Source organism: Gouania willdenowi, unplaced genomic scaffold, assembly GCF_900634775.1.
Source record: "Gouania willdenowi unplaced genomic scaffold, fGouWil2.1 scaffold_290_arrow_ctg1, whole genome shotgun sequence".
Classification (NCBI taxonomy): Eukaryota; Metazoa; Chordata; class Actinopteri; order Blenniiformes; family Gobiesocidae; genus Gouania; species Gouania willdenowi.
The window spans coordinates 1-11,172 of NW_021145050.1; the positions used below are offsets into that span (position 1 = coordinate 1).

The 11,172-nt window shown below is 41.3% G+C and overlaps 1 long non-coding RNA gene across 1 annotated transcript; it reads right to left on the reverse strand.

Annotated features, from left to right (window-relative positions):
* Window positions 1–3,781: 3,781 nt before the first annotated feature.
* Window positions 3,782–10,890, reverse strand: LOC114459286 (uncharacterized). Its single transcript, XR_003673298.1, has 3 exons — window positions 10,731–10,890; window positions 4,721–4,789; window positions 3,782–3,916 (listed from the first exon to the last, which is right to left on the reverse strand). It is a non-coding gene; the product is annotated as an uncharacterized LOC114459286 (long non-coding RNA).
* Window positions 10,891–11,172: the final 282 nt, after the last annotated feature.

Sequence of the window (11,172 nt, forward strand, 5' to 3'; positions counted from 1 at the left end):
TATGCAAGTTATTCTGTTTGGTCGGTCGTGTGGGTAGATAAAGACTTTCACTATTTTGTGTATTTCGGATTTATTGCTCAGGTTAAATTTAAAAATCAAAGACATAAACAAAAAACATTGGTGTGTTATAACAGCCTGAGGGCTATAACTAATCAATGATTGTGTTTTTACTAGTTATATTGTGTAATTAGTTGTGATGTAATGCAGTTTGGTTCTTTACTCCACTCTATCTTCTAGACTGTTCTCACTGGGTAGAATACTCACAACCCAAAGATGCAACATACTGTTTAGCCTGCAGACATTTTCCACTTCCTAATTCTCCAAGGACAGTTTTCAAATCATCACATTTAGCTGATATGATAACTTCCTCTGATGCTCATTAGTGAGCCAATACAAACCTGCTCAATGATCACCTGATATGAATGTATCTATGTGTATATGTTTTATAAAAAAGTGATGTATATAGCTCAGCAATCAGAATTACTTGTGTTAACTTTTCTTGTTCTTAATAAACTGATTTAATTCAGTAAACTTTATGTACGTCTGCCATATGTTGCCACCTCTAAAAGATTCCTGCCCCCCTCTTGCCACCCCATTGATTTTTTTCTAGCTCCGCCCCTGTGTGTCACTAAAGGATTTAGGGAAGCAACTGGATCACTGACATTCTGTCTATCAGTATTTCACGGCCCTTGAACCACATCAGGTTCTTTCTCCGCCCCTAATAAGCCCACTAAGGGTTATTGAAAAAGAACAAATAAAACTAAAATAAATGTACTTCATATGGAGATTAAAACAGCAAAGCTTTTATTATGAAGGTGTTTATTTGCATAGGAACGTATATTCTGTAACCTACATGCACAGAAATCAAGACCACTTAGTGTTCCACTGTGCACGTGCACTTCAATAACATAAAGAGTTTTAGTTTACCTGTAAAAATAATGCAGATATTTAAAAAAAACATGAATAACTAAGTATTTTTTCATCTGAAGTCAGAGGAATACAAACAAAAATAGGCATAAATGACTAAAATTTGAATCCTCACATGTGACCAGTGTTAGTTTGACAGCAAATTATTTAGTCACAGTCTTTTGACTAAAATGCAACTTTTATTCTAAATGTAGTCATCAGGTCTATTTTAGATTTAGTCTAGTTTTAGCTCACTAAATGACATTACCACACATTTGAATTTAGTCGACTAAAAGATACATAAGTCTTTGTGCATTTTTAAAGGTTCAAATAACCATTGATCACTTAGAAAAATGTGGTTGACGAAAACTAAGACAAAAATGTGTCGTCAACCAAATGAATAGTGTACGTGACTAAACACACAGAGATGTGATGAGAAACACGCACTCACATCCAAAGCTTTTATAGATGAGCTACAGAAACAACAAGGCTTGTTTAACATGTGCCAAACATCCAGCTTCATTATATCAAATCAAATCAGAAAAAACAGGAAGTCATTCTCTGAGTCATATTTAAACTGTGTCTAAGTCTGAACTGTGTTCTCCATTATTTCATCTTGGTTTAGTGAAACTGAAATACCAGTCATTTAAGTAAATCCTGTTGTTTTAGGGAATTTTAATTGAATAAATGATGTTTTTGTTCAGCTTATTTTTTATTGCTTCATCATCACATTTACTCCCAACAATCACATCTCATCAAAACGAAGCATCTGCATCCAGGGCCGGAGTGGGACTCATTTTCAGCCCTGGAGCTTCATACCTTAGACCCGCCCACTTTAGATCAAAACATATTATTAAAATAATCATGTTATAAACTTACATGTTGAGTCTACAATAGCATGCTGTTCTGTAAAGTCTTGTATTTCAGTGGATTGTTCTCAAACATTTCAATTTGGTGCAGGTAATAATGTAGAATTATTTAAAGATGAGTGCACATCTCAAACATTAGTCTATACAACATGTCCTTTTCAACAATAGCAGAATCTACACTTATCAATGAAGGCAATGGTTACAAACCTTTTCTACTGTAGAAACATGAACAACTCTCAGCCCCCCATTGTGACATAATGCTAAAAAAATAAATTCATTAAAAAAGGGTAAAAAAGTGCAACCTTTTTTTTTTTTAAACAATTGGACTATTATCACATATTTTAGAACAGTAATACAGCTCTATATTAATACATTGCAAAGAAAAAACATTTTCTATTTGTCATAACTCATTAAATGTATTTATATCAGCATCACTTATAGAGAACTAGAATGGATGAACATGAGGTCTTTAGAACATGACCACTACACTAACTACATCTATATTTAATCACCTGCTTCATTTATTAAAAACAAGATGGAAAATCATATCAAATGCAAAGATAAATGTATTAAATATTCAGACAAATTGGGTTTTAAATCTGTAGTTTATATGTCTATACCAGGATGTCAATGTGTTCCTGATCCAACATGTCTGATCCAACACGTCTGATATCCTGAAGTGGCTTTGCTAACGAGTCTCCCAGCTGTGTTGGAACAGGGACACATTAAAACCTGTTGGACCCCCGACCCTCCAGGACCAAGTTTGGACACCCCTGAAACTGACTGAGAGCACGGATGTAATGAGTCAGCAAAAAAAGTTAAGAGCTGCCAGTGGAGGAGCAGTGACTTCTATAGCGTGATCATCTGAGTGTTAGAACACCTGTGTCACGGACTGAGTTTACCTCATACTGAGATCATTTATGATAATACCGCACACTACGGAAAATGAATTTTTGCTAAAAAATAATAATTCAGTTTTGTTTATTTTTGTTTTCAAAGTGAACAAATACGTGTTTTATTCGTTTATTGGATTAAGTTAAGGTTAGAGTTAGGGTTACATACACATATATACTCATAATTGATCTCAGTACGAGGTAAACTCAGTCCGTGACACCGACCCTTACAGCTCAATCATCAGACCCGCCCACTGGGAATTGTCCCAGTCCTCCTGATTAGCCACTCCAGGCCTGTCTGCATCTATAAAGAGATGAAATTCATATTTAACATCATGTACAGTATTTATTTATTTTACCTTGTCTGCACATGTTGTCAAAAGTCAACACTACAAGAAGTAGAATCTTTTTAAGACAGCAATGCATGGTTTGTTATTACAATGATATAAATGTTTTTATTTCATTGACAGGTCTTCAGGCCCTGAAGTTGTCCTTATAGCTCTAAACACTGAGGACTACCAGGGCCCAGGAACCTGTCTGCAAAGGAAATCTTTATTAACAGCATTTCAAAGAAAATATTGAAATATTTCATTGATGTATCACTTCTACATTTATTTCCATTGGGTCAATTATATACTTGGTACATTTTAAATTGCATCTTTGATCTGGAAAAATCCAGCATCAATACTCACTTTGCAATTGTACACCCTGTGATTTAAGAAGACCATGGATCATCCTAATCCCTGCTCTGGGACACACTGTGTGTCTGAGCTCTAATCTGTCCGTTTGTGTGAGCTGAACACAGGTCTGCCCATAGCAGGGGCTAACTTTGGCTGTGGCTGCTAATTAGGGTTGAATGCCTAATATGTGAATCAGAGTCATGATGTACCTTTTGTCCCTCTTAAAACTTGTGTACAAAGCTGACCGACAACATGACGGCATCGTATTTTACACTTACATCCTCAAGATTCCACCACACAGCTTCGTCCATGTCTGCATTTGTCAGCGCAGATATTTCTCCAAGACTTTCCATGACATCTTCCACCAACCTTAAAATATAGTCCGTTGGAGAATTTTCCTCCACATACCGAGATATTACAAATAACTGTCGTTGAACGCCTCTTCTCAATTCATCCACGTCTCCCATTTTTAACTTTCCCTCCAAGAGAAGAGGAATCATGTGATCAGGTATCGACTAGTCAGCCTGGGCAGAATGACCATTGAATTGACCTTTGCTTTTACCGACAGCTTGAGTCATGAAGTAAAAGCAATGTCAAAACACAAACGGAAAAGACAAAGACAAAACAGAAAAAGCACAAAATGGAAAACAAATATACTACTTTTGTATATTTTTTTCATTTTTGATTCTCATTATATTTCCACATTTTTATTATTGATTGTTTTTATATTTCCAAATTTGTAATATTGGTTCTCTTTATATTTCCGGGCCGATCCACAAACGTACTTTGCTCAATCCACAATCACAGTTGAGGATTTACACATGATAATTCATGATAAATACACACATAAATGAGAAAACACGTGTGTAAATTGTTGATATATTTGTGGATCTGAAAAACATGTGAAAATCTGAAAAACGTGAAAATCTAAGAAGTACATGTCAAAATTGTAAATATATTTGTGGATTTGAAAAACACGTAAAAATTGTGAATCTATTTGTGAATGTTTTTGAGACAAATCTCTCCCCATAGTCATCAGTCTGACTGGATGGTCTCAGAAGCCTTTTGGTGAGGTTTTCATAAATAAATGTGTCTAGTTGTATTTTAACTGCTGGGACTTCACAGGTGTAACTATGACTACTGTATGTTCCCTATAGGAGACCTCATGTGGAACATGTATACATACACACTGTGTTTAATGAATAGAGAACACACAGTAAAGTGTGTGTAGAACACGCTGCATGTGGAACATACATTCTATGTAGAAATGAGTGAATAATGTACTGTGTGCTGATAGAATGATTGCATGTATCATCTAAAGTTTGTTTTTTCTATCAATAAATGATGAGCTGCAATACAAAGGGAAACTTACCTCTAGCATAGTAACCGTTGCCATGGTAACGTCTTTCCCCTTCACACACACCATTCTGGCATCTGAAAGCTGGATTAAAGAAGAGTTGGTGTAAATAGTAGATTATGATGGTCAGTCATTTACCAGGTGATCTCATCAATTTATGTTCAAACTACAAAGAAACAAGGCATATAGTAAGTTAACATGTGAATATAACAGAAACAGAAGCCATCTTTGAGGGAGGGTTGAGGAGCAGCCTCCCACTTTGAATGAGGCTGTCCTCAACCTCAATCCCTGCTGTTTTAAACAGCATTGTCTGCCTTCCAATCATCAGTCTGTGGGGGGGGGGGGGGGGGGGGTTACCCTCAAGGGTATATTTCTTGAAACTAAATGTTTTATTCCAATTTTTTTTTTTTTTTTTTTTTTGTTCGTCAAAAACTTGTTTTGAAACAGTCCTGGCATCGGTTACTAAGGCAACCAGGTTGTTCTTTATTGTCCATGGGACAATTTTGTCTTCTACCACTCCCCAAGCTAAAACCCTCTCTAGCTCCTCCCCAAAGAGGACTTTAAGGGTGATGGGTGGAGTCATGTTGTAAGGGTGGGCGGATCCCTCATTGATTAGTGGGTGGAGCTGAAGAGCCATACTGAAAAGACAGTATTATATTTAAATATATATATATATAGTTTTTAATTTAATTTTTCATGTATTTTTTGGTTGTGTAATACTGTATATTTTGACTTATTTTATAAAATATATTCATTAATGCAAGTTCAAAGTCTTAGAATTTGAACTTTTTTCTGTCAACAAATTATAATCTGGTCTATGGAGGTAGATTTGTGTCTTTATTTAATTAAAAAAAACATTTTCAATCAAAAAAAAGTGTTCAAATGCAATTATTTGGGTCTCAAGTATTTTTTTTTTTATTTTTTTTTATTTGATGGAAAATGTTTATTTTTGATTGAAATGATTTTTTTTTTAAGTTTTTTAATTGAATAATAAAGACATCAACCTGTCCAGGGACTAGAAATGAAAATGATCCATGAAACGTTCATGAATGTGTGTTGTTCCTTTTATAAAAATAAATAAATATGATCATTGAAATAACAAACATTTAAAGCATGATTTAAAATGTGTGTGTGTGTGTGTGTGTGTGTTCATTGGCCTTTTGACCAACTGAGAAGGTTCAAACACACACACTGTGACACTCCACATGAACACGTAACTGGTACCAGTCACATTGTGAACGACTTTAACAAAGATTTAGAAAAGTTTAAAAAACACTTTTGTTTAAATTGTAAAAATGACTTAGAAAGTTGATTTCATCACTACCAGTGGTAATAATACTGTGTATTATTTAGTGTTTGTCTAAGGTTATCAACCTATTCTGTTTCCCTTTTTAAAACTGTTTTAAGAAAATAAAAGAGAAAAAAGGAACAAATAATCTAAGTTTTCCCTTTGCTTCATGTTTAGAACCAAGATATTTTTCAACTTTGATCAAATCAGTGAAAAACCAACAACTTAATGTGTCTGTGAAAAATATATAATCTGGTAAAAATTCCATAACATCCCTTAACTTGAATAAAATATATAATGGCATTAATCTTTGTATTATTCTGTTTTTGTAATGTGTTCTTTTTTTTTTTTTTTTTTGTTTTTTTTTTTTTGTTTTCACCTTGTCTGCACATGCTGTTGAAGGTTAACACTACAAGAAGTGCAATCTTTTAACAGCAATGCATATTTTATTATTGCAATTAAATAAATGAATTTATTTCATTGCATAATTGTGACCATCACCAGCCCTCCCTAGGGAAGGGTAAATACTTTATTAAAGGGAGGATGTAAAAAAGAGAGAGGGCAGTGTTACACCAGGGTGAGGGGGGTGGGGGGGAGTTAACAGGGAGGAGGGATACAAGATAGGAAAACGAATGGGTGGGGAGTAGTCGATAAGTTTCAAGTGATGCGATGTGAAATTGTGGTTGTGTATATTGTGCTTATTGTTGTGTTATCAAGCCAGTCTGGTGACCAGTGTGTGGCTTAGGAATAATGGTGGTGGCTGTGAGCAGAGGAGGAAGTGAGTGGAAATTCCATAAAACAGGTATTTGGGAACAACGTGTCTATGGTTGAAGCAGTCGGGCCAGCAGAAAGAGCGGGAAATCTAGGGGCCCCAGGCGACCACCCCACGGCCAAGCAGCCCCCCGAACGCCCCCAAGATCCCAAGCCGAGAGGCAGCCATTGCCCCCCCATACACACCCGAGAAGGCCCCAAGGAGCCAAGGACCCAGCGCACCACGCCACCAATCCCAACCCCCAACCCCCCAAGCCCCCCACCCCCCCACCACCACCCACACCCCCGCGCCCAGCCCCCCGAGGGAAGGGCCCAGAGAACCCCCCGCTCGAGACCCCAGCGGAGGAGCCGAAGCCCACGCCCAGCAGACGACCAGAGCCACGCCGAACGGGCAGCCGGCGGGCACCCGCCGGCGAGCCCAGAGCCAGCAGGGACCCGACCCCAGGCCAGGAGGACCCGGAATGGATGCGGCACCAGGAGCAGCCCGCCCAGGGCGAACGACCACACCCCAAGCCGCATAAGGCACCAGGGGGCCGCTGGGAGTCCCTCGGCCGGTCCCCAGGCACCCCAACCCAGCCCCCCCGGGCGCCCCAGATGCTGATGCCGCCCGCGCCACAAGCTTCAGTTCTTTAAAGCCAGGGCCCCCTCCAGAGGCCAAGCCAGACCGCCCCGCCGGGATGTGGCCCCCTATTCTGGCCCCGACACCCTGCCTCACGGGGGATTGCCCAAGCAGGGGCCGCACCAGAAGGTATGCAAGGGCGCGGCACGCGCCACCCACCCCGGAAGACCCCCGCCAGGACCGGCCCGGCCAGCCGGCCAAGCACCCCGGGCCCCAGGAGCACCCCCCGGGACCAGGACCCCCCAAGGGCAAGCCCCCGGGCCAAGCCCCCCGGGACCCGGCCACAGTCCAGCAGGACCGCACAGCCCCAGACGGCACAAGGCCAGCAGCCCAGGGCCCGCCGCCCCCCGGACAGCGCAAGCCACGGGGCAGCGCCCCCCACCGGCCCGCGAGCAACCGGCGACCCCCACCGCGGGGACGGAGGCACCCCAACGGCACACATCCAGCGCGGGACAGCAGCCCCCAGCCAAAGATGCCCCGGACCCACCCACCAGTCCGCAGATGGCAGGACATACCCACCAGGCGGCCGAAAGCAACCTCAACCACCGGAACAGCTAGCGCCCCCCCCCCAGTTAACAGCATCATCCCGAGGCGCCAAACAACCCTGCCCCAACCCCGGTGAGGACACCAGCACCCCCCCCACAGCACACCCACCCCCCAAACCGGCGAGGCAGGCCGCCCCGGGCCCGCACACCGCGGGCCCGCCCCCAAGGCCACCAGGAGACGAAACAAGCACCAAGCCACACCCAAGGGGGAGAGGCACCCCCGCGCCCCACCAGGCCGACACCCCCCGGAAAGACCCCGCAAGGAGAGACCCCGGCAAAGCCCCCCCGAGACCCACCGCCACGCCCGACCGCACCATCCTGATGTACTTTTACTCTATGCAGTGGCCCGATCCCCTGTGTAAATGTGTGTGTTTGGTGAATGTATGGGGTGTAATTAAAAGAAGGGGGATGGAGGGGCGCGGTGCTCCCCATCCAGCCTCTGTGGATTTATGTGTATGTGGTGTAATAGGCCGGAGGGTGTAAATGATGATACACCCTCCGGGGGGTGGCATGTTGAGATGCGATTAAAATTGGAGGGATTAGTAGGGCAACTAGAGGTGGGAGGGCCGCCCCCACACCACTACATAGTAACACAGGTGGCGGCCCCCTCCACCCCCAGCCCCACCATCCAGCCCCCCAAGGGTTGGGTATGGGTGTGTGGTGCATTTTGTGAGTGAGCCAGACCAGCTGGGAGTGGGGTGAAGTGAACATGTAGGAGGCCTGTCCAGTGTGAGCCGGGCCCGTCCGCATGGCGGGCCACGCGAGAGGGTAGATGGCGCAGACGGGCAAGTGGCACTGCGGGCCCCGGAGCAGCACAGCCGGAGCCCCCCCCCCACGGCACCCCCAGGCCGCGCCGGCCCCGCGGAGCACGGCGACACCCCCCACCCCCGGGCACAGCCAGGCACCAATCCCATCCCCCGGCGCCCCAGGGGGCGATCCCCGCCGCCCGTCGGCCCGGAGCAACACCACCCCGCCGCCAAGGGGAGCGGCCGAGCAGGGGGGAGGCCCGTGCCCGCACCAGGGCCAGCACAGGCCCACCCGGCGCCACGATACAACACTCTCCACCGGGAGGCGGCCCCGGCCCCCCCGACGAGAGAGGACGCCATCCACCGCCAAGCAGGGCCATCCCGCCAGCCACGGACCGGCAAGCCAGAGTACCGAAGCACCCCCAGCCCGGAACCGCCCCCCCACACCAACGGCGCCAGTAGAATCTATTGTATCTTATTAATAAATTATTTTATTTTTTTAATTATTCTGCTTTGCAGCCTTAAATCCAACAAATTATAACATAATTGATTTTTTTTATTTTCCAATACTTGAGTTTGATTAATCTAAGTTTGGTTTAAAATTTAAGGATAAAGATTTATTACAACTATATTTTAATTATTGTATTTTTTAAATTCATAAATGCAGATATTTAAAAACGAAGTCATGTTTGTCACATTTTTTAATGAGTTAAAAATATTCATAAATATTAGTTTTATGTGTTCTAAACCTGATGCCAACATGTCAAATTATGGAAATGTGTGTTTTGATTTTTCTCTGATTTATTTTGGTTTTAGTTTATTTTCTGTTTGGTTTTTAATTGTCATTGTGTTTTGATCAGTTTCTGTATATATGTTAATGTGGATATTATTTTATTTTTATAAAACAAATATCAACCTAATCAGTCTTTTATTATTATTAATAGTGTAAAAAACTTTACATTTAGGGCAGAAATAAACCTACTTTATTTACATTATAAACATTAATTCCCAGTACTGTCCATTTTAACGTCTATCTGTTGTGTTTTCCTGCAGATATAGATTTAAGTGAAGTGTCTGGTTGGATCTAATCAGAGAAGCTGTTGAGTCTGAGAAAAATAAAGAATAAAACATTTTAAATTAACCTGACTGAGTGTGTTTATTACACTTATAAAAATGATACTGTGGTCGATCCTTGGTGCTGCACATTCATTTTTATTCCTGTGGAAATAGTGACCAAACATATCAGTTTTTAAGTCTGTGTTGCTCCGTATAACAAGCACTGTTGACGTCTCACTCTATTGGTGACTGACGTATTTCAGAACACATATTACAAGGTGATCAAGTCAAAAACATTCAAATTACAATCATGTGACTATGTAATAGTACATCCTATAACCAACATTGTTCACCAACAGTAGTTATACTCAATTAACTTCTTAACAGTATGTATACTCATTTAACTGCTTTTTCAATCTATATTTATTCTCTCATGAACAATTTTACCTTTTTAAACTTAACTTATAACTGTTTTTAACTCACCAGTATTTATTATTGTCTCTGTCTAGCTCTATGTTACTCCACAATGACAATAAAATATAATACTGAAATTGTATCTTCCATATAAACAATCATTTTTATATAGGACAAGGTTACATGTCTGATATATTGCTCCGCTCTTATTCTGAAAACCCAACCGGAAACGGTGTACTGTAACGCTGCAATGCGTGCAGGCTTTACTATTGTTAGCACAGTTAGCATCTGTGGCATTAGCCTCTGCTCATTCATCCACACAAACCAAGTTTTAACTCCTCTCAACTCACTAGTTAACCAGAACTCTCATTCCTGTTAGTGCTACTATCTACAGTTGATTGTTTCTCATTTTTATAAAACAGTTTTAAAGCTCGTTTTATCCTTTTTAGCGCCACGTTGTCGTACTCAGTTAGCACTCATTACAACGTCTCTCTCGTCTCCATTCATCCAAATCACTGTATTTCAGTCACAGTCTAAGGCTTATACATGTTATATCTCTTCTGGTTATGGTTTCTGAGCATCTTACCTGTGGAAATAGTGAGAAAACAAAGCAGTTTTTAAGTCTGTGTTGCTCCGTGTAACTAGCACTGTTGACGTCTTACTCTATTGGTGACTGACGTCCGCTATTGACACCAAATGCCCACAGCTCCACCTACTGGCCAGGTACTGCTACTATGTAAAATATACCCAGACCTGCTAGAAAATAATTAAGTTACTCAGAGAATAATAATAATAATAATAATAATAATAATAATAATAATAATAATAATAATAATAATAATAATAATACAGTACTTTTAACATGTTTTAAAGTCCTTAGCTGTTTTTATGAATTCAGATGAATCCAACTTTTAAATAAATGGGGGCAAAATATTTCAATCAAGTCTCTTTAATCATGTCTCTGAAAACACTCAGTGTCACATGTAAATATATAAATGTATTTAAAGTAAATCTAAATTATATTAATA